The sequence below is a fragment of the Teleopsis dalmanni genome, chromosome 2, assembly GCF_002237135.1.
Source record: "Teleopsis dalmanni isolate 2A chromosome 2, ASM223713v2, whole genome shotgun sequence".
Lineage (NCBI taxonomy): Eukaryota > Metazoa > Arthropoda > Insecta > Diptera > Diopsidae > Teleopsis > Teleopsis dalmanni.
In genome coordinates this window covers 157,046,754-157,068,645 of record NC_051847.1, presented here as the reverse complement: position 1 = coordinate 157,068,645, position 21,892 = coordinate 157,046,754, and the positions used below count along the sequence as shown (strand labels likewise).

Sequence of the window (21,892 nt, the reverse complement as noted above, 5' to 3'; positions counted from 1 at the left end):
TTGAAACAAAAATATTGACTTCACGAAGCTCATTAGATAAAAATTTAAAAATTTATTATTTAAAATATCAGTTATTATTAAAAAAAATTATGTATTTGGAAATGTCATATTCCTAAACCGCATGAGAATTAAAATATCTTCAAAGTTGCATATGCTATGGAATTTGCAAACGCATTCAGTGCTCTCATATCGATTTTTTCAAGACCAGGGTCTTATTTAATTAAATCTGATAATTAAAATTGTTTTCAAAATTTTAAAACATCAAGTATAAAATCTTTAACTAAGCATTGGTAATATGCATATATTAATATGAAGAAGAGAAATGTGGATAAAAATTTGTCCACATTTATAGTAAAGAAGAACGCATGAAAAATTTATTTAATATTTCCCTATTGCTATTTTTTTACAAATTTACAAAAATTATTTTAATATCTTCCTAGACAATAAACATTGAGATGCTATTTTAGTACACATATTGTGATTTGTATACACAATGATCTTTATCGTAATATTCTGAGCTTAATACACGAACTATAGAAGCGTTAGCCACATCTGTGATAATGAAGGATTTCACTCTCTGTAAAGAAATTTTTAGTAAAGTTTGAAGAAAACGCAATTCTGTAAAAGTTTCGAAAAATTTATTAAAACATTTTAGTGTATTGTTGATCCCGAATGACACTATTTTGAATAAATAACAATAAAAAAGCAAAATAATATCAATTTAATACTTTCTTGAAACTAGTTCATCTGGATCTTTGGATTCTTGATCTTTTTAGTACATTATATTCAATTTACATATACATATATAACAACTATTTGAACTATCGAAAGATAAGAGCATAACGTTACCTTTATTTGGTAAACTATTTAGAACATTCATCACAATTTCTAAAATAAGTTCAATAATTTACATAATACATAATAAGAAATAATTTGCTTAAAAGGTTTCATTTCTTTTAAAGCCCAGTGTTTGCTTATCATATAAAATACTCAGTGCCGCTGCTCTGGCGCTTAAGGGATTGGTAATCACATTGTCTTCGCCGGACTTAAGTGTTTACACCAAGTTGTGATTACCTCAAATAGAAAGTTTCTGGTTCTTTATTCATTTTTTTTTATAAAAAAACTAAAAACAGAAATTAATTGAAGAAATTGTAGTTCGGGTTTTTTTTATTTTTATTTCAATATTTTTTATTTTCATATTTTTTATTTTTATATTTTTTATTTTTATATTTTTTATTTTTATTTCTAATTTTAGGTATTATTAGTTTTTTTTGTACAGATTAAAATAAATATATAGAATAAAATATGTTTACATAAAATATATAATATATAAATATATAAAATATATGTAGATTTACTCATAATTTTCAGTTTGTTTGATACAAATAGTTTCGTTATTGCGATTTCCTCTAAAATAGGCTCCAGTATTCCTTCCATCATCAAATTTTTTTTGTACTTACAGTAAATAATATTAATTAATTAAAAATAATTTATATTTTACAAAATTAATTTAATAATTTACTCACCATATAATTTAATTTATAATTTTTCAGTGTTTTTCTTCACGTACTCATATTATGTAATATATACTAAAATATTACATATTTTATATATATATATATATATATTAATTAATATTAATTAAATCCGATTAACTGCTTCTTAATCTATTTATATATTAAAATTACCTTCATCAATAGAATTGAAGCAATCGTTAATTTTTAGGGACATCATTTTGTTCATTTTATTCAAATAAATTTTAATTTTTTCTTTGTAGAACTAAAAATAAATTAAATAATTTATTGTAATTAAATTGTAAATTTGAAGAAATAATTTATAAAACACACTTTTCGGTAAACATACTTTTATGTAATTTGCACAATACAATTAGAATTTGTTTCTAATTTGACAGGGTATCTGAAAAGGAAATCATTTTTTCTTTTATTCTATTCAAACCTTCAATAATTATTAATACCTTCAATAATTTAATAAAATTAAGTCTTCAGGTTTAAATCAAAGTAACACATATGTAGAAACATTACGAACAGCTGCAAAATATTGTATTTGAGAATAAATTGATATAATTTTTATTGAATTTAGAATAATAATTACTTTTCGCCATAAATAGAGCATTTTGGATTGGATTGGACAGCATTGGACGGAATGTTATCAGATAATGAATTCAGAAGGCAAATTTCTGTCAAAAATTAATTTTTTTTGTCAAGCATGTCACAATAAAAATTATTAAAATAAAAATTAGCTGAAACTATCTTATACTCACATTATTTTTACGTACTAGAAGTACGATTTTGCAATATATTAAGACGCCAAATAATAAGTGGCTAGCGTCACGGACTGGAAACTAGTTTTTTAATGCCACCAATATCTGGAGAATGTATTTGTTATCAACATTGAAGATCAATTAAGAATTCAAGTTGTACTCACAATTATCCACTCCTCCATAAGATGTTATTAATAGAAATTTTGACGGCGTTTCTGCCGTTTTTTGGTCGCTTTGCTCTTCTTAATGTAGTCAATTTTTTTTGTTGCAGATATTTTACGCTTCTGTTTTCGTCCACGTCGCTTCTTTTTTATCCTCTGACCGCAATGAGAACATGTCTGAACTTTCCTCACCCTTTTTTCAAAAGTATATTGTAATTTTTGATGGTCTGACATTTGACGCCATACGGAACCAGCCTGTTTCGCACTTTCTACAGGTGTTAGGTCTTTGTTGTAGCTTCTAAATTCCTTTAAAAACCCAAAGAAATTGCCACCCATATCGATCGAATGAGTAAAAAAAAATATTAAAATATATTTCAAATCTTCTGAGCAAAGAATTTGAATTTTGCTGTTTACTAATCGAAGAAAAAAATATATAAGAAAATTATTCAAACAATTTTTCACTTAATTTTTATGAATATTTTCAATGAAGATGTGATCAAAATTAAAATATTTAGTAGAACGATTTTGAGGATTTGCTTAACTTCAGACGATTATTTGCTTTGAAATTGGATTAGAAAGAAGTATGTGAACAACTTTTCGGGACAAATTTTTAACAGAATGACATGAATGAAGGTATAACTGAAGAAACTTTCATATAATAATATATTAGAACACAGAATATTAGGATAATTGTCATTGATTGAATGTTTTTTTAATTGTTACAAATATTTTTTTTTAATATTTGAAAGTGGTTTATAAATGACAAAAATTTTATTTTTTACAGATTGATTTGTAATAGATGATTTAATACTTTTTAAGTAGAACAAAAAATGTCTCGAGAAGGCAAAAGTCTCTCTCTTTGAAGAACGTGATACGAGTACATATGAATATGAATGCGTGATTTGAGTAATACTAATACATCTTTCTGACCTTTAATGAAAGGATTAAATTTCATAAAATTATTCTGGAGCATATTTCTCGAAAATAATTCTTATAAAGAAAAGTTTATAATTGCTAGTTTACCATCAACATAGCACGATCAAGATTCTCATATTGAGACTAAAATCTCTTGCTTTCAAATCATTAATGTATCAGGGAAAAATTTTGATTCCAAATAAGAAGTGCCGTTACCATAAATCGATTAGAAATGAATTTTTTGAAATTTATGGTGATGTGAAGTTGTAGACTAATAAATGTAAAGATAAAACAGCAATGAAGATACTAGATTTACAATAATGTTGTAAATTTTGCGATTTGAGGTATGACTAATGTACGTGCAGGCTAATAAAGGATAAAGAAATTATTTTATGTCCTATAAACAAAGACATTGGACTTCAGTCTTATATTTGTAGGCATATAATAATTTTATAAGCAACAATAATAATCTTTAGTACACGGGAACGTATTGTTTTGTATCAATTGATTGATTTATAAATAAATAAATTATAATTAATTGGCTTCCATCCAATTATTTTAAACAAACTTGTCTAATTTCGCCACTTAACTTAATTCTTTGTTCAGATAGCTAATATAAAAGTGACAAAAACTCTGTAATATGAAATAAATTACCAATAATCTAACGATTATAAAATATAGTTGATGATTTATTTACAAATAGCTTTTTAGGATTTAAATCTCACTTAACGAAATTCTATGTCAATATTAGAATGAATAAGTTTTCATCTCATGAAATCAATATAGATCCTCAATCACTACGGTTGGCCTCCAGCATTATTGAAATTATAGGCTGTCATTTAATCAAGAGAAACCTATTAATACAAAGTGGTATGTAATAGTATTTATCAATCTTAATTTATTGGGAATTATAGTTAAATCATAAAACTTTGTATTTTTAGTAAATAAACAATAATTTTATTTATTTATTTTATTAAAATTAACATTAAAATTAAGTCAACTAAAAATAAGGAACTGGACCGCTAGGTCCTTCTTCCTGAAAAAAAAAAATTTTTGATTTTTACACTCACTATTAGTTATTAAATTTTTTTTATATTTCTTATAAGATAATGTAATTAAAATAATTATATTATTATGTTGTGCCTAGTTGAGTCAGTCCACTTGAACACTTTTACTCTATATTAACTACGAGGTTTTTTCATAACCGCTCTGTACGCCTTAATTGAATTATTGTTTATCACTTCATCAGACTAAGCAGTAACTGAACTTAGATCTACACACCTCCCCGAGGAGTAACACAATCATTTCAAACTCAAATAAAATAAAATACTTTTTTTAATTTCAAAAAGTAGAAATTGGTCATATTTTTTATAGCTGTACACTTACAAGTATGTATCTCAATATATAAGATATTATTTCAGATATATCTCATTAAATTAAATATATTATCCTAAATTCAAAATAAATAAGACAAATTATTTAAGTTTTTATTTACTTGTGTTTATGATGGATAAATGAAGTACATATGTAAATATTTGAACTATTATCGATACAATACGTTACTACGGCCAAATTTATTTTAAAGCTATTTCTTATCTGGAAAGATACTTCAATGTCTATTAGAAATCTAATTTTTACTAATGCCTATTACATTGATTAATTTAAAATTTATACATTTTTAAAATAAACATGTTAAGGTTATGTGTATGGATCCATTAATATATGGAAATAAGTTTAAAGTTAAATTTACTTAATGGCTTCACTTAGGTGTTATTTTATCTTAATGTCAAGCACAAATATTTTGGCTTACAGACGTTCAAAGTATTTAGTTTCATTACTATGACTATATTTACGCTTATATATACGTGAAATAATTTATTATAAAATAATAAAATACTTTTATTTTATGCCCTCTTTTTTTAAACCTGATATATGTTATCATATAATTTAATTTCAATTTTTATTGATTAAGTGGAACGAATTTCTCTCAAACGACAATCAACTCCTCGTAAGGTAAAGTAAAAAACTTCAACGGGCAAAGTAGCGCTCATTAAGCGCTTCAAAATTCACGTTTTACACAACTTTGTGGTAGGTCAACAGATTTAAGCACACAAAGTAAGTCAATAAACTAAAATCATCCAGCGAATGTTACTGATTTCATAAGTCGAAAACATACAAACAAACAGACATACTCGCATTAACTTAGATAAACTTTCATTAGGGACTGCCTTCATGTAAAATAAATACGCTATCCCATTTGGGTTGTTGACACTTTAATTTTTTAACCTTTTTTTTAGATTTTGTAGAAACCAGCTTAAAAAATGAAGAAGTGTCTAAGAGTAAAACCTTAAAAAATATCAAGGTGCAAGTCAACGAAGCTATACGCCTCTAAGCCGCTGACAACCGCTAACTGAGTTAGCCAAAACGAAACTAAGTAAGTCGACAACAAATTTAGTGTTGACTTAGCCATTGAGTAAAAGTTGCTCATCGCAGTCAATTCACTCAAAATCATCCAAATTTGTTGTGTTTTCGCTCAATTTTTAACAAGTACAGTGAAGATGCGCTAAGACCGGTGAATCAAAACTAGTTCCTTATGAGTTAAGATTTATTAAACAAAATTTACACTGCAAAAATATTAACAATGTATTTACAACTGTTGAAAACATTAAATTTTAGAAATTACTATACCCTTCACACAAAAAAAGTTTTAAAAATCAAGATTTCTGTAACACATTAAAAAAACATCATAGACACCATGAAGTACATTGTGACCGAAAAGCTTTCGGAAATTCTCATTTAAAATTCGCGCGCTGTATATTTTTCGATATTTTAAGTTTATGTAGTTTGGCAGCACTGTCCTTAATTACTATGCCAAAAATGAGCGCGATCTGTCGGACAGTTCGTTTACGGCAGCTGTTGAAACCAGTTCACCTCAGTAGTGCGTTGCGAAAAAAACAATGGAAAAAAATATTGAACAAAGAGTTTGCATCAAATTTTGTTTTTCGAACGAAATTTCGTGTGCAGAATCGTTGCGAATGCTACAAAAGGCTTATGGGGAATCAGTTTTATCGAAAACTCAAGTTTATGAGTGGTACAAAGCCTTTCAGGACTGTCGTACGACCGTCGAAGACATGCCGCGTTCTGGACGACCTTCGACCTCTACCACCGACGAAAACATTGAAAAGGCAAAGGAAATCGTGTTCAAAAATCCTCATGTGAGTGTTAGAGAGATAGCACGAGAGCTAGGCATCGGTCGTGAGATGGCTCGTTTGATTTTGGTGGACAATTTGTGTATGCGACGTGTCAACGCCCGGCTTGTTCCGATTCACCTCAATTTGTTCAACATTATCAACGATTTTAAGGCCAAACATTCAATAAATACCATCGAACAGCCACCGTATTCACCTGATCTTGCACCGTGTGACTTTTTCCTGTTTCCCAACCTCAAATTACCACTCAGAGGAACGCGTTTTGAATCCATAGAAGACGTAAAACAGAATTCGCAGAGGGAACTCAAAGCCATACCGGAAAGCGCCTATAAAAAATGTTTTGATGATTGGAAGAAACGTTGGCATTTGTGTATCGCTTCTAATGGAGCATATTTTGAAGGAGATAAAATAAATATTGATGAAGATTAAGAATTTTGCGTTTTATTTATTTATTTCCGGAAACTTTTCGGTCACAATGTATAATATATTTCCTTAATCAGCTTGAGGAATTACACCCTACTCGTCTGTCAATTGAAATTAATCTTTCTGTTTTGAGCAATTCAAATGAAACTTTGCGCAGATACTTTTTGGAACAAGACTTCATTTCTCGAATTGACCGAATTGTAACCACTATATTCTATAGCCACATAAACTAAACAATCAGATATAAGTTTTCTCTATTTTGAATAGATATATTCAAATTTGGTACAGAATATTCTTGTAAGATAATGTACGAAATTTTATTAACATCAATTCAGATTCAGATATAGTTGTTATACAAGCCATGGATTCAGACGTATGTTCCGGTTACAAAAACTTTTTTGTTTTCTAATCTATGTATTTGAAGCTAAAGAATGAAAACTGTGTACTGTAAATAAATTAAATCACTTTAGACTTAGATATAGCTAGCATATAAACTGACGATTTAGGAACACATTTTTATTTTTCAATGTTTTCGTTTCTAGTTTAGAATTTAGGTATTTGCTATAGAAGCAAGTATTCATGGTGAACTGATGTCAATTGGCTTAGATTTATATATAGTTTAATAATAAATCGATGCTTCAGATTCAATTTATTTTATATTATGTGTACTGGCATCCACACCAAAACATTCCCCTAACTTTAATAGCTAACATTTTATAGTTATACATATTATATTATATATTTACTATTATATTTTATCATATATATATATTTAATTGTATATTTTATAATATATATTGTAGTATAAATAAGACCATAATGTGGATCCAAAATTATGTTTAAAATATATCTAAGCAAAACTTACATCTTTAATTGTTTGTTTATTTTTTTTTTTTGTTTTAAAGTGGCATGCCCATACTCTTTTATTCTCTCATTTGACTTTAGTACATTTCTTAAAACATTAGGTTGATTTGCTGGAACTGCAGAAATGCTCATAAGCAGTTTAGATTTTGAGAAATGCACCTTAAGAAATAAAGAAATCACTACAATGTTAGAAATCGGTCTTGTTCTAAAAAAAATAGTTCAACTTTGAGTTTATAAGTTTATAAAATTGTTTTGTTCTTTTTTTTGTTCTAAGAAATCGTTTCCCCAATCCACAGTTAAGTTTTAATAGTTATGTTGACTCTAAGTGAGATAATGCTGTAGCTGAGCAAAATTAACCAAAAAATTTAGTTGATCTAATTGGTATGAACTTCTTTGTTGCAACTATTGGCATAATCTATCCAGGTGTTTAAAGTCATATACATATATCAATGTCAGACATGTAATATTGCCATTACTCATTACTCCTAATATATAAAAAAAAACAAAAATAGTGCTTCAGTTGTTAGATATATAGCCGATTGTAATAGTATGTTTCCACTGCTTACCTAGTAGGTGTATTTTAAACTCTTATCCACCTTTGGAACTAAAGTGGGTTTGTCACAATAATTCTTAAGGTATGCATTGACGTGATGACATAGTTCCCAACACTTTCAAAATATTATCTAATTTAATCTGATTATAATTAGTTCATTTATGCAGCCGATAGAACTTTTATAAATTTCACTTAACAATATATTACAAAAACAAAATCAAATATTTAATTGATATATTTAATAATTTTAATACATTTTATATATCAATCACAAATTTAATTAATAAGAACAAAGATTTTATTAAATACTTATTTCCTCAGTGACTTGATTTACAGCTCAGCTGTTGTTTCTTTCCAAATTTTAGAAATCTATTTTTAAGAGTTGCATTCAACTTTTTTTTAATGAAATGAGCTGATTTATTGAAAATGAGCTCATTTATATAAAAACTTTTTGTATGGTAATAGCACATTCACACCGTCTCATTTAGGCGGTTTTGCTAATGAGGATGATTTACTATATAAAAACCTTTATATAAATGAACTCATTATCAAAAAATCAGCCCATTTAAGGAGTTAAATATCGAATGCAACTCTTATGATAAATATCCCACAATGAAAATTACTAAAATTTTTAATATTCATCGAATGTTTTATATGTAAAATGTAAATAAATAACTCTGTGAAAAAATATATCAAGGACAGAGCCCTAAAAGTATTCACAAAAGTTAATACGTTAAGTCCACCTCAGGACGCACAGGAAGATATGCTGATCTACGGTCCGTCATCAGTTAAAAGATAAATAAATGATAATAGTTCTAGTATAGTTAAAGTTTAGTGTGGGGCAGGGATAAGCCCCCCAGCCACAAAAGATAAACAACAAAAATAAACAACAGCTGAGCTGTAAACAAATATACTAAAAATTGTGTATTTATTAAAATATTTGGTTTTATTTATTGAATACTTAACATTTTTATAAAACATATATACATAAATGATTTAATAATCAATTATATATTTAATTTTTTGTGTTATATATTATTGAGTGAAATTTTTCTAAAAAACCGGAAACCCTCTTAAAACTTTCAAAGAACTTTCTACACATAAAAGTTGTTTCCTATGCAGTAAGTATGCCAATGCAAACGATAAAATCTTGAAGTTACTTAAGTAAGTTACTAAGTAAGCAGTAGAAACATGGTATAAAGCAATTAGAGTTGCTAAGCTAGGGGTTTATATTAAGTGGTTTTTATTGTCAATTTTTAGGTTCTGGGAATATGTTAGAATTCAAACACAATAGTTGAAAAGTACACGTGTTTTATTATTAATGATAAATTGCAACATTAAGAGATTAAACAAGATTTTCATTATTTTTTCTACTTCAGAAACCGTAATTCTATTTATTTAATTTTTCTTGGAAGTAAACAAAATATTTAATTCTTTTTACATAAATTGTTCACTTAACAACAAACGTCAAACAAGAAAAGTGACTGTAAACAGAAATAAGCACAATTTAAACTGGCAGATTTTCCCTTCTGGTTAACCTGACAAGTAGTTCCACTTTGTTTACTTCCAATCGTTTGACCTCTTAACAAAAGTGCCACAAAATGGGGCACTTACAAGTAGTGCGGATACTTTTCACGATAAATTGCAAACGAGGGAAGCACAGTTTCTGTGGTACAAGGTTTTTTGTTTATTTCCTCTTCGTCTTTTTGTTTGGGTGATTCCTTGATTCCTTCGAATACATGTGAACACTAAATAGTAAAGTTATTTTGTGTTTTTCAGTGAAATATTTCAGAATATTTAGTGAAATCTCGAGTTGCAACAGAAAGCACTTGTAGTTTACAAATTTTAGTTCCTGCAACGAGGGAGAAATAATTTGTATATAAAATTTGTTTAGTTGAATGAAATAAAGTAACTTGATATTCTCGATACACGCAATTCAATTAAAAGATAACATTTACTCCCATTATTTATTTAAACATTCAACATTCCGGAAAAATATCAGTTTCGACTGAATTTGAAAATTATGGAAAATCAAGTTTCAATCATTTCGAATTTTTGATTGTTCAGTATTTTCGAGCGTAAACTTCATTTAGTTTTAAGTACACGAAACATAAACAATAAACAACAAAATCAAAATGTAATAAAATTAATTTCATTAAAGTGAATTTTACTAAATCGAGCGTCAATTTTACAAACTACAAACAAATTCTCTGTTATCAATAAATTGCAATTCGGACACAAATTAATTCGAATTCCATTCAATTTACTCGCATTTTGCATGAACTGCACGAGTACTGCATTTGTCGTATCTGAACCAGTGCCCATAAAATTCACTGAGTCCCGAACTTCGTTGGCAGTCCAGCAATTTTTGTTAATTTGTTTTGCTTAAATTAAAACCATTTCCGTTCTGAAAATGAATTATAAATTTCAAATATAACAAAATTTGTGGGAATTTGCATAAAAATGGACTGGCAACATTCTGAACTGTTCATTACGTCCTCTCAACTTTATTTCACGCATGAAGCAACTCATGAAATTTTAACTAAACAATATTAAAAATTTATGGAAACTCGTGTGCAACTATGAAGTCCAAATGAATTCTAAACTGCAGTGTTTTCGACGTAAATCTGCATCCAAATATTTATCTTCTTCATTATGCACTTTCGATTATATTAGCATTATCAGGCAAAATGCCTAATAACGTTATCGCGTTTAGTCTGCAATTAGCGCAATTAACCTGCCACGATCAAAATAAGTTACTATTTTAAAATAATATCAAAACTAAAATATATTTTAAAAAACTTTTATTTGATTTATTGCAGTGAAGTAGTTAAGTGTCATTCACCCAATGCAGCAAACAAAAGTGGCATTTTCAAACACCTACTGTAATTTTTCCTATCTTAAACAGTTTCGGTATTATAAGAAAATCAAGAGCAAACACAAATCTTTTGCAGGACTCAAGCAGATACATCAAAATTCGTAATCATATTAAACCCAAGACACGGAATAATGTCAAACGCACGAATAAGTTACAGTCGTTGGGTTCAGTAGTTGGCGACTTTTACTGTGTTTTAATTATATTGAATACATGTACTCTAGTTATTTTGCGTAGTAATCTGCCGTGTAGGCTTGACATCACAATTTTTCAAAAACACAACAATGTAATACGCCGATAAATGACCAATTGGAATAAAATCCGCCGGTAGCAATTAAAATCAAGTGTTTGCATAAAATTTCCTTCCTGTTAAGTCACCAGTCCTATCTAAACCTTTGCTGTTAAGTCACAGCACCCCGTGAAGAAAATGGATGAATCGGCTTAGAGAATAAATGTCAACACTCTTTCTGTAAGTCTTTAAGTGTTAAGCATAGCTACCTCGGCAATTCTGCACAAAGCTAACCCAGTGTTCAGTGGAACCCGACTTAGGAGCACTTGGATTTCTTGATACCAGATACACACCTCTGATCGAGTGTTGTGAGTGAAACCTGCGCACAAGTTTGATCAATAGTCGTTGGCAACTGTAGAGTAGAGTAGAGTAAAGTAGAGTAAAAAATGCTAGCTATAACTGTGCTAAAATTATTTCTTTTCCGATCTTTAAAGTTTCAAATATGTAAAATTACTGAAGTTAAAATATCAAATTTGAAGTTAAAATATCAGCACATTAGAAAGTTTTATCTGCAATAACTGAAAGTTTAGCAAGAGTGCTAGAAGAAGTTATAGATAGTTTCCTTCAGCCATTAATTTTAAAACATAAAATAATAATCAATACATAGTTCAGTGACTATCAGTGTTAATTATCTGTTAAGCCCCAATTTTTATATATAAAACGCCAATACAATATCCTAATTGAAATGTAAGACCAATGCTTTACTGAAATTAGATTCAATATTTACAGTGTTTGGTTAACTATTATTTTCTGCATACATATACTCATATTTAGTAGTATTCCTATTTATCATATCCACCATTATCAGCATCCATACAAACATCCATCAACTTTCACAATCAGCAGGTTAAAATTTTCACATTTTCATATATAGAGAGATAATCTACGATACCATTTAAAGGTGTATATGAACAACAAGAAAGGTAATTTTTTGTTGAAATTTCTAATGTGTATTTACCATCAGATATATCTGCTTATGACAACAGCTCCATTTTGGCTACTATCATTCAGCCAAAAAATCCTATTGTCAAACACAGATAACATACACGTGAATAAACAGAAAATTTGATATCTGCAAGTATATACAATTCATTACAATCACTTTAAATTAAATTTAATTTTTTTAAAATAAATAAATTATTTTGCACAGAACTTTAGAAAAAAATTTAATTTGTTTGTGGTTTTTTAAACCACAAATTAAACTTAAATGCACTCGGTCCTCATCTCCGTTTTTCATTTTTTCTCAATTCTTTTTACAATATTTGTTTTTAATATAATATTATATTTTTATAGACAATTTGATTTAAGTTTAAATATTAATATTGTTAATATAAAGGATATTAAAAGGTGGAAAAGGTGAAGTACAAAAATCGTTATGATTGTTTTTTATACAAATACTCTGTTATTTAAAACCTGTGTAGAATTATATTTTTGTCTGAATGTAAGACTTACTTAACCCAATTTCGACAAAAAACTTACCAATAAGCTAGTTCAATTAAAAACAAAGCCCACAATACTATGGTGAGGAGGTTGGCTGGTCACTACGTGTTAGGAAGTCATCCCTGATTAGGGTAATATTTTAAGGTTGTTCTTCCTTGTAGATTGACAGTAAAGGAAGGTCACTATTATCGGCGGCACAGTCATCATTTTTACTAGATGATTTTTGGTCTTCCGTTGCCATTATAAGCGAATATGCTATAATTACACGAAAATCTTTTTGAATTATAATACTCTCTGCATGAAAACGATGAACAAACCAATCCAATTTCCATACATTAACGATGGCTAATTAAGCATAGCTAGCCATATTGCAAGATGGTAATTTTGAGCAGCATTATTATATAGAACAACTCCTCCTATTCCTATTTTAGTACTTTTGATTCATCTGTGGTTGAAAATCATAGATCCGCTCTTTTCAACCATCTTTCCATCTTTATGCTTTTTTTGCTCCCTTAGCCCTTAGCAGCAACATTCGGGCGATCTGATAGAAATTAATTATCTCTGTGACTTCGTGATTATCTTGCCAACGATAAATGAAAAATTTTGTGTGTGCTATCAAATTTAAAATCGTATGCGACCCGTGCCAATTGTCACAACACACAACCACAACGAAACCGGATTAGATTTCCATGTAAAAACATTTTGTGTGATTTTGTTAGATAATCAAACAAACACTTCTCTACGGGTGTGTCGCGTGAAGCAAATCTGCCAACTCTATTATCCAGAACTTACAAGTTGCTCAAAGTCAAGCTCTCCGAAGACTTTTCAAAGCGCTATGGTACATCCGTACGAATGACATGTTAATAGAGCTCAGAAAAGACCCGGTTAAAAAATACATAAGAGGCAGGGCCCTAAAGCTATACGCGAAAACTGACCGACTGCCCCACATAGCACTATCTGATCTCAGAGCAGTCACTAGCCGCACGGGACGGTATGTAGATCTTAGATCAGTTATCGAATAATCGGCGAAGCTTGTGAGGAATAAATAAATAAGTCAAAAAGAAGGGAACGACTCTGTGGAAACCGCCCAGCTAAGAAAGAATAAAATTGCCCGGCTAAGAAAGAATATAATTGCCCAGTTGCATTAACTCGGTAAAAGCTCAACATAAGACGACCAATTTGGGACCATCTATTCATCAACTGAGAGTTCCTTGATCTATGTAAAGAACTGCATAAATTTTTTATTCATGATTTCATAGAAAGGTCGAAAGTGTAATAAACAACCCCGGAAATCACACAATTGCTGAATGCAATCAAATAAGTATTTACCGTGCTTTTATTGCTATAACTATTGCTCGATAATAATAATATTAACGTTGCATTGTAGTTCACTGTTTATTAAAAAAAAAAATACGTAATAGTTCCTAGTGTTCGAATAATCGAACACTCAACTTTAAACATCTGTGTAAGCTAACGGAAACACATGGTAAAAAAAATCTAACAGTGTTTTTACAAATTTGACTTATTGGCATCCTGAACTCGTTTTGCTTTGTGTGCTGGTGCATTGTCATTGAGCAGAATTACCTTGCCGTGTCTTCTGGCCCATTCTGGTCGTTTCTCGATCAATGCATGGTTCAAATTTATCATTTGTTGTTCATAGCGACCAGCATTGACGGTTTCACCAGGTTTTAGGAGCTCGTGGTACACCACACTTTTCTGGTCCCACCAAACACACAGCATTGTCTTCTTGCCGAATCGATCTGGTTTTGCAGTCGATGTTGATGGTTGTCCCGGATTAATCCATGATTTTTTCCGTTTAGGATTCTTAAAATAAATCCATTTTTCATCGCCAGTAACAATCCGATGCAAAACCGATTTTCTTTCGTGTCTTTGAAGCAAAATTTCACAAGTGTTTTTTCGGTTTTCCATCTGTCTTTCATTCAATTCATGTGGCACCCATTTTCCACACTTTTGGATCTTTCTCATAGCTTTTAAACGGTCAGAAATTGTTTGTTGTGCAACATTTAATATTTCTGCCATTTGCTTTTGACCCAAAGTGTCATCTCCATCCAATATCGTTTGCAATTCGGGGTCTTCAAAGTTTTTTGGCGGTCTTCCACGTTCTTCATTTCTCACATCAAAATCATTATTTCTGAACCGTTGAAACCATCTTTTGCATGTTGCTTCTGATAGAGCATGATCACCATATACCTCGACAAGCATTCGATGCGACTCTGCACCACTTTTCTTCAAATGAAAACAAAAAATTAATGCTTTCTGCAAATCATCACTTTCTGGTACAAAATTCGACATTTTTAACACGATGAAAAAATATGATGTTGTCTGTACAATGACTTGATGTATACTAAATATATTCCACACATGTCATAGCAAACAAACAAAAAAAAATAAAGCCTCGTTCACAACAAATGTTCCCTGTCGGAACATTTGTATCTTTACGCTCATTTCATACCAGTACAACTAGTAATACTGTATAATAATTCTTTTTATATTTCATTTCTTTTCATATTTTTACCATTTTTTAAAAGTAGTCCAAAAGTAATGTTTTCTTTAAAGCTTAATTAGTAAGGGGGTGAGGGATTTGGAGTAAAGTCGTAAAGATTTTTATAATACTATGTTCAGACAGCCAAATTTTCTTAATGAAATTAAATTAATTTCGTAAAAATGAAATTAAGTTCATTTCGTAAAAATTAAATTAAGTTAATTTCGAAAGTGTTCATACTGCCCCAAATTAAGGAAATCATATGTTTTTTGTTTACAAATCGAATGTTAAAAATTACATGCTCCAAACAGCATTTGTAACTGGGAAATTTTAAAAGTGGATTATTATAATTTTAAAGGATGGCATACAGTAGTTTTATTATCTTTAGTGGACTTCAGTTATGTGAATTATTACTTTTTGCTCTATTTTAAATTAATAATATTTACAGTTTTTTTTCTTTATTAAAATTTAAAAATTTGCACTACTTTCAAAATATTTTCACGGTTTTATTAAAGTCAACTTTCACTGACATTTATTTTAAAAAAAATGTCACTATTTCGTTATCTCAACTTTATCTTTTGCTGAAAATTTATCTTACGCATAGTTACATTTTTCTTAATTTCATTCTAATCTTAAAACTGAATTTGGTATGGAAAAAACAACTTAATTTTATTGAAAAGAAGATGAAATTAAGATTTTTACGAAATTAAGGTGTGTCTGAACATTGTATAAAGCAAAAACTTCATACATTCCAAGTAATGACATATATAAATTTTAAACTTTTTCTAATATAAAAAAAAAATAAAAAAATTGTAAAATTTTCTGTTCAATTAATCGAACGTTGGGTGTATATGGGTTAATATGCATCTTGAAGTTCATTTGAATTTATTTTATCCATGGACCATAATTTAGTTAAGTATTGGCATATGAGCTATAGATTATGGTAAATTTTATGATATAATATATGTAAAACAATATTTTATTCAAATCTGTACTGTATTAATGTAATCAATATAATCATTTACTTTATTATAATAATATTAAAAAGATTTTTTATGATTACTGAAATTAAATTAAAATGCTTATTTTATTAACATTCATCACTGACTGTTATTGAACACAAATAATTCTTAATATGGAAAACATGAGATAAAATTCCAAAAAAAAAAAAACAGTGAATAAATAAACTCATAAAATAGGTCTTAAATTAAGTTTTTCGAATATTTGTTAACTCATTTTTTTAAGGAATTTATAAATTTATTTATTATAGACAAAAACGCACTGCCAAGTGCCAGTAGTGGCAACTGTAATTAATTTACGTTTTTCTGTTGTGTATTTGTTTACGATTTAATGAAATTTTCATACAAGCGAATTTGCATACCAGCCAGTCAATGTCAATTATAAAATCATATAGCGCACATCAAAAGGATATCAATTTCAATAAAGTGACAGCCATACTCTCGTATCTGCAAAATAATAAATAAAATAAACTCATTTCGCAACACTGTATGCACGTACACAAGCGGCAAGGATAACAAACACGCAACGCAAATATGAGTAAAAAATTAAATAAATTCCCAATTGGAATTATAAGTGAAAAATTCCCGTTGACACATCCGATAACCAACATTTATTCTGATTTACGCCGGGAGTTGTGTGCCGACGCGGTTGTTGAGGGACGTTTTAACCGCGTTTTTTTTTTAAATTTTATTTGCAAATATCGTCATTTGCCTGCTCAAACCGCGATTTCCATGAAATTTAAAACGTTTTCCAGCAAAAAACGGTTGACAAGCATTTTTAATAGTACATTAATAGTGTGACCACTTCCAGGATTAAGTAAATTTCGCTAATCAAAAGCTTAAGTGACAAATCCCACAATTGTCATATTATCAGCAATTAAAACATATTTAACATAATTTTATCTATTATTCATTTAAATGATTTTTATTTTTATTTATTTATTTATTACCGAATTGCGATTTGGTAGAAGTTATTTCAATTTCAATTTTTTCCTTCGTTCATAAGGGAGGGACTTCCCCTTTATTTCCTGCCAACGCAGTCGCCATTTTAATTTTCTTTATTGCATCTTTTAGCAGAATTAGAAAAATGTTTACACGAGTTTCACACGCTTTTCTCGCTTTTCACGCTTTTCACGGCATGACGACATGATGGCATGAAGAAGCGTTTTAATCTTTGAAATTGAAAGCCATAATCAGTGTGAACTTCTCTAATCTCCTGCGGTGAGATTCAAATAATCATCGAATCCATTTAATCTATCTTGGGTTGCATAAATCAGTGATTGTGGGAAATGAATAGAAAATTGAAAGGCAAAAGGTTTTATTTCGAAGAACTCGTTTTCGCAATTAAAAGTTTTCCCAGAAGGTTAAAGCTCACGGGAAAAATTTTTATAAAAACATTAAAAACGACAATTTTCACTTAAAGCACAATATAAAATTGAATATTTTTCGAATAAATTGCCTACATTTACTAGAGTTACAGAACAATTTAATAATGTTAGAGATAAAATTTGAATTTATTTTAAATACTTATTTCTATACATAAACGTTTACTTTATAGAGAAGAAAAAAATTGTAACGACGCTAGTGAATTGAAAAATTAAAAGAAAATTAAAACGGTTATGAGTTCAGTTTTTTAATTATTTTAAATTCAATTGATGAATAAAAAGGGTTGATGTGCTGAATAAAAAAATAAAAGCTTATAGTATGTCCTGCCAAAAATTCATGCCCTGCCAAATTCAAAGCTCACAGCCAGTGTTCATTAACTAACTGCCCCAAAGCTGTACTTATATGTTCGACCCTGGAGTTTTGTGAATTTGGTGTGTAAGTTCATTAACAAATTCTCTATTAATATTTTTTTTTTTGCTTAAATATGAATATAAAAATTTTTGGACGTATGAAAATTGTATCAAAATTATTTTTACTTTAAGAAAACTTTTCGTAATACAATCGAACGGGGAAATAAAAATTAAGCGAAAATAAAAATAAAAAATTGGGTCAATTGCAATTGCTATGGAGAAAAGGTTGATTTTGCAAGCGATTGGCAACATAAAAATTTGCTGGCATATTCAATCGCATATGGGAAAACCAACCTCATACTTTTCCACTTATTTTGTCTGAAATGTTTGTGAGATTTTAAGAGTGCTCTGCGTTTCTCCACTGCCACATTGCAGTGCTAAATTTCTTTTGTTTATGCATAAATATGTATACTACTTTTTGGCCAACTTTCCAGCTCCAACAGGCAAAGCATAAATTCTACAAATCTGAATGCGGGTGCATACGACAGACGCACTTAATAGCGAAATGGTTGCCAACTAACTGCTTTCGAACAGAACTAAGAGTAGCTGGTCAGGGAATTCGAGCATAAAAAATCCTTTGCATTTATCATTGTTTCTGATAGTTTTAAAACTTTTATCTGTAACAATTAAGCCAATGCGTATTCCAGTTAAATATTTTAAATACTTTTTTTATACCATTAATTATTTGTTTTTACAACTGAAAGTAATTGTAAGCTATAAAAATTCGAAGCAGTTCTATATTATAAAATTTTGATTTTGTAATATTTCATTCAAGTTTATATTTCTACGAAAATATGTTATATATATTAACCACATTTAACTAAACAAATAAAAATTTGGTATATATCGAGAATTTTAATTCAAAATTTAACTACTCGATCCGGCCAAAATAATTGTTATATTTACTATTTTAAGGAGCTTTACTTACTCATACTAAATAAATTTTGAAATTAAAGGAAAAGGAAAAACCAAATAAACATAATAACGTCTTTCCAAATTCTCCAATTCCAAGTAAAAACTTAAATGCATTTCATATTAAAAAGAATAATGTATATCGAAATACAGCATAATGACTTGTCTAAAACACTTTTGTATCCAAAAACATATCCATTGTTTTTAAGAGCATTGTTATCAAAATACGAATGTCACAATCCTTGGAAAAGCTAAATAAAAATGCTGAAATATCTGAAAACTGTTTATTTTCGTTGCAATGCAGAGCGTCTCCAAGTTGTTACACGACGTTTGAGTAACCCAAGTTTTGATATTTTTTTAATGCAAAATGCTTACATTTTGCATATTTACTATTGTCCTAAGGAAATGAATATCGAATAATACATAAATGCATGTAATAATAATGCATGAGTACTAAAACAATACATTCGTAGTGAAATGTATTCAAACGGAAATAGTAGCATTTCAATAAAACATTTCATATCCTTCAGGTCTTGGAGGACATTAATGTTTCGTACAGTAATTAAGTAAAAATCAATTTAAAATTTAATTTATGTCAAACTACATACGTTATTTAAGTTTTATTTTTATTAACTTGTTTAAAACATGTGTAAATAAAACAATCCTTGATTCAAAAGATTAAGTGAATCAAAGAATTAAAATACATTAATATATTTTCATTTTTCCAAAATATGTATTTTCCATGAAAAACATAATTTTTATAAGCCTGAAGGCGTATTATTTGAAAAAAAACTATTAATATAATAAGAATATAAAATAAATATACATATATAACTAAAACCAGTATAAATTAGAAACGAAATCCTATTCAAAATTATAAAACCATATAAAAAATGCAAATACAGTCAAACTCCCATAAATCGAACTTTTATAACTCGGATTTTCTATAACTCGAACCAAACACAGTGCACCAAGATTTTAGAGAGCAAATTACATACAATTCTACTTCCATAACTCGAATTTTTCTATAACCCGAACAAAAATTTTCTTCCGTGCCGATAGTAATATGGGAAAGTGCATTTTATAAGTCGAATTTTTGTTTTAAGTAACATATAAATGCATTTTTCTGTTAGGGGAAGTCCCATTTTCCAAACCAAATGTTTGATTTTTTCTTCCTTATGTTGCTTCTTTGTGCAAACGGCAGCCGCTGAAATCGTAAATAAAATAACTTTTAATGCTACACCTAACGATTATATTGAGCTTGACAATGAAATTTGTACATCAAGCTTTCCTACAGATGACGATTATTGAGCACTATAGCTCTAAATAAACTGAGTCCAATTATAAGCGCAACGGGTTCGGAGGGTTCGATGGATGTAATTATTCATCAAAATTATGAATTTATATTTGTAAACGAATGATACTACAACTGATGATCACTATAAAGCTTAAAAGCTTTACTAAATATATGAAAAAAAAAAGTTAAAATCCCAAACCTTTATTTCTGAGTATTTTACTTGACTATAACTTCTGTGCTATATTTAATTTCAAATAAATAAATAAATATCATAGGATGTAATTCTAGTTTCTTTTAAAAATAAATAAAAATAAAAACTCGAAGTCTCCATAAGTCGAACCTTTTCTTTGCAAAATTGAACTTCGAGTTATGGAAATTCGACTGTATATGAATTAATGCATGTATTGAAAATAAATTCAGCATTAAATAACAAAAATTAAAGAAACTTTCTATAAAATTTAATTTCTTAAGAACAAAGTAATTAATTGGAACCCGCAAGGCAAACGAAGAAAAGGACATCCAAAACATCATGGTGACGAACACTACATGTCGAGTCTTATGTAGCAGGGAAACAATGGAACGAACTAAAAGTAATCGCCAATAATCGTACGAAATGGAAATGCTTCAAAGTAATTAAATAGTTTTATTTTAAAATATGAAATAAATTAAAAACAGTCATATAGATTAAAATTAAATTCAAATATGTATGTTATATAAAATATTAATTTCCGCAGTTAAAAAAAGAATAGATTTGGTTAGAGTAACAGCCTTATGAACTAAAGCTCACTTAAGCACAAATAATGATGTGATACCACGGTTAAATAATCGTTTATTTGTCATAGCTAAGTAACGAACTCAAATGTATAAATGATATACACTTAGTGAAAGGCCCGCGTCTATTTTTAGAAGACGTAACTCCTTTATGCAAGTTGAAAGGAATCAAACTGATAAGTATATAAGTTTAGCTATATTTTAAAGGATGACACCTTTGTCAGATAAGTTAAAAAGTCGCTATAATGATTTTAAATCTTATTCAAGCCAATTTGTACACTTACTCATGAGAAAGTGTACAATTTCTTCCACATTCACAGAGTCACAACCCTGTCAAAATTCGTTAGATGGTGGAAAAAGTCGTATTTTATGCCTTCTTTTTACACAGTGATTTGTCACTATTGATTACTAAGTGAAATACTGAGTGTTAATTATTGAGTTGCCTCTGCTTTAGCTAAAACCAATAACTAGTACATATTTTATCCAATATGAACCAAATGAGTCTGCATGTCGCATGTTGACCATATTTATGCAGAATCAAAAATGATTCTTGTAAAAGAGCATAACCAGCTGCTGTCCAAGCA

The 21,892-nt window shown here is 28.8% G+C and overlaps 1 long non-coding RNA gene across 2 annotated transcripts; it reads right to left on the bottom strand.

The window, feature by feature from the left end:
- Positions 1-1,355: 1,355 nt before the first annotated feature.
- On the bottom strand, positions 1,356-2,873 carry LOC119685985. 2 transcript variants are annotated; one of them, XR_005252847.1, is made up of 8 exons: positions 2,446-2,873; positions 2,282-2,386; positions 2,113-2,197; positions 1,976-2,048; positions 1,848-1,917; positions 1,689-1,779; positions 1,527-1,589; positions 1,356-1,455 (listed from the first exon to the last, which is right to left on the bottom strand). It is a non-coding gene; the product is annotated as an uncharacterized LOC119685985 (long non-coding RNA). The 2 variants fall into 2 exon arrangements; XR_005252848.1 differs by having other exon boundaries at positions 1,864-1,917.
- Between the last annotated feature and the right edge of the window lie 19,019 nt (positions 2,874-21,892).